Raw genomic sequence first — 3257 nt, forward strand, 5'->3', positions numbered from 1 at the left:
AATACGATTTATGACTTACGTGTGACAGTTTTTTTAAATGAGTAACTTTGGGAGAAATCAGACATCCACAGACAAATTACATACTGCTGTAATATTTATTAGGAAATAGAAAAAAGTCACCCCACTCGTGATATCCTGCCATTTTGGGGTTCTCAACTGAAATTCTTGAGCTAACTATGCTTTGAACCCTTGGTCTGGAAGGCTATATTTAAGCCAGTAATATTCCATAAAGGAATGAAGAATTCTTTTGAAGTAACTCCTAATTATGTTGTAAAGAAAGGAGAACTGGAAAAGTGCCAGGTAAAACATCATAAAATCATCCTATTTTTTATTGTGACTTGGAAAACTGCTAGCGTAAACTTAGTTGAGGTCCATTTCATTTGTCTTTGAAAGTATTTTCATATGTTATTTATAGTAAACGATTTCACAAAAATTGCATAATAATTGCATGTTTGATTTTTCCATTTTCACAGTTTATAGGGTGAAAAGTAAAAATCTTTCACTCTCACCCTTTTTCTCCCCTCTCTGTGATAAACACAACAGCTTGATATGTCTCTTTCTAAACTGCTTGCTTTATCTTAATTAAAACAACACTGTAATATAAGTTACAAAGTGAAACTCATGCTATGCCATACCTGCCATCATACATGTCTATACATGTATCAGTATATGATACACACATAGCAAAATGAATGCACTATGTAATTTGCCTTCAATAATTTACTCACCATTTAACATTCTATCTTAGAAATTGTTTCATGTACCTATAGATTTACTCGGTTATTTTAAAGCCCGCTCAGCAATCCTTTAATCATTTTCTTTTGGACTGACATATATAAAATTTTAATGTTTTCACTAATCAAAAAAAAAAAAGCTTCAGTGAGCATCTTTATATCTTTGTGAACATGTTCAAGTATTTCTGTAAGACAGATTTCTGGAAGTGGCCTGGTTCAAATGAGTATGCACATTAAACAATTTAGTACCTACTGCTAAACTGTCCTTCAAAAAGACTACCAGTTTATATTCCCCATTAACAATGGATGAGAATGCCTGTTTTTCATGTTTTAAACACTGCGTATTATCGTGTTTTAAATTCTGTGCTTATCTGATGGATGAAAAGTGGTGTCTTACTGTTTTAAACTTTCCTAATTACTAATATGTTTGAGCATCCTTTCAAATGTTTATTAGGCATTCTTTTCTAAGAAATGGCTTTCTATAGCTTTCTGCATTAAAAAATTTGTGTACATGCTTTTCTTATTAGTTTATAGCAGCTCTTTGCAATTATGGCTTTTAACTCATATTTGTAACAGATCTTTTCTTCTGGTTCATTACTTGTTACTTTTGTTTATGGAGTTGTTGACTTTAAACGAATAGATAGCTATTTCTCCAGCAAAAGTTTTTTTTTTTCTGGGAACAACAAAGAATTGCAGTTTAGAACATGTAATCTAATGGCACAGGAACCACACACTAGTCCAGAGAAACAAGGAAGAAAAAAAACTCTTTTATGGACCTGAGAGGCACTGTTGTAAAGGAAGAGTCCATTGGAGGAAACTGAAACTTCCAAGTAGAATAACTTTTCATTAGCTGAGCTACTATGTGGCAGGGAAGAATCTTTTCTTCCTGATGAGGTAGTAATGTGTCACTTCCTGTCAGAGATGCAAGGTACATCTCTTCCAGTTGGGGTCAGTAGTGTGCGTTGAATGATGTGTTCAAAGAGTTCTCTTTTCTGGCCTCCTGACACCATTGTTTTTTTTTTTTAACATATGCAGTTTATTATACAGGTTGGGTATTTAAAATTAAAACATATTTGGTAACGATTAGTTGAACCAACTCTATTTTAAATAAGGTTTCTATTAATTTTCACAATCTTTCATTTCTCAAACATTTTAACTTCTTTTGTGGAGTCCAATCTGTCAGTGTTTTATGGTTTTTGATCTTGTGTCTTGCTTAAGTAGGCCTTCTCAACTCCAGTAATAATAAAAAAAAAATCCTGTAATTTTGAAATAATCTTCACATGCTTCTTTTCTCGTTAATAATTTTGATTATCTCTTTTTTTTCTGAAAAGCCCAACTTTTGGTATTATTGACTAATTCTATTTTTTTCTAGTTCATTTTATACTTTACATTTTTTTTCTATTTTATTGTATTTTTTTTTAAAGCTTTTTGAATCAAGTAGTTAGTTCAGTTAGTCTCTTATCTTTCTTGATTTCTAATAAATGTATTTAAGGCTATAAAATTTCCTCTGAGAATCTTTTTATCATATGTTACATCATAGATTTTGACAGATAGTTTTGCTATTATCATTATTTCATAAATTTTTATAATTTCACATGTTACTTCTAAGCGAATACATTGAGACATTGGTATTAATTTTTAGGGATTTTGTTTTGTTTTGTTTTACACCGTGGCCTGTGTATTTCTACTTTTTGGAATTTACTGATTTTTACTTGTAGGTGTGTTGCATAAGAGAGATCATTTTGTACATATCCCATAGGCATTTGAAAAGAATGTTCATTCTCTATGTTAGCATCAAGTTAAGCTTATTATAAGAGTACAAAGTATTTATTACATATAAAATATAAGGCATATAATAATAGCATTAAGCTTATTGTCATCATTTTGTCTGGTAAGGGTTTTTTCATTGCGAGCAACGGACACTGACTCTAGTTAACTTAAACAAGAAAGACATTTATTGGGAAGATGTGGAGAAACTCACCGAATTGATAAAAAGTTGAAAAGCCAGGTCTTGAAAAGGACAGTTCTGGAGGTCTCGATAGCAAAAACTAAAGGAGTGGTTTTTCGGGATGACAGCGATGGCAAGGAATCAATACACCTGTTCAGGCTATTCCTACGCTCTGTGCCCTTCAACCATGCTGCCTGCTGCAAGGCTCCCCGCTGGTCTGGCAGTGATGCGGCCGCCCTGAGTGAGGTGGTGGTTTAGCAAAGTGGGTGGAGAGGGGCCAGAAAAGCTCTTCTCTCGGGTTCCCTCCCTCGTGGTGGTGGTAGAGCCCCTGGCACGCTGCCCGGAGTCTCTGCTTTCGTTCTCTCGTCTGGGAGAGAGTGTCTAGTATCACAGCCCCACCCAGCGAACCGCAATTACCTGCTGACAACAAGATGGCGGGAAGGGTGTGTGTGGGGGGCTGTGCTGGCAAAATTTCCTTTTTGAGATTCTCTCTTAGGGTTATGTGGGGTTGTTTTTCAATCGAGTATATTGGGTTTAATAATGAATCTGATCCCAGCTCCTCTGCATCATCCCCA

This window comes from Pteropus vampyrus, unplaced genomic scaffold (genome assembly GCF_000151845.1).
Source record: "Pteropus vampyrus isolate Shadow unplaced genomic scaffold, Pvam_2.0 Scaffold159, whole genome shotgun sequence".
Lineage (NCBI taxonomy): Eukaryota > Metazoa > Chordata > Mammalia > Chiroptera > Pteropodidae > Pteropus > Pteropus vampyrus.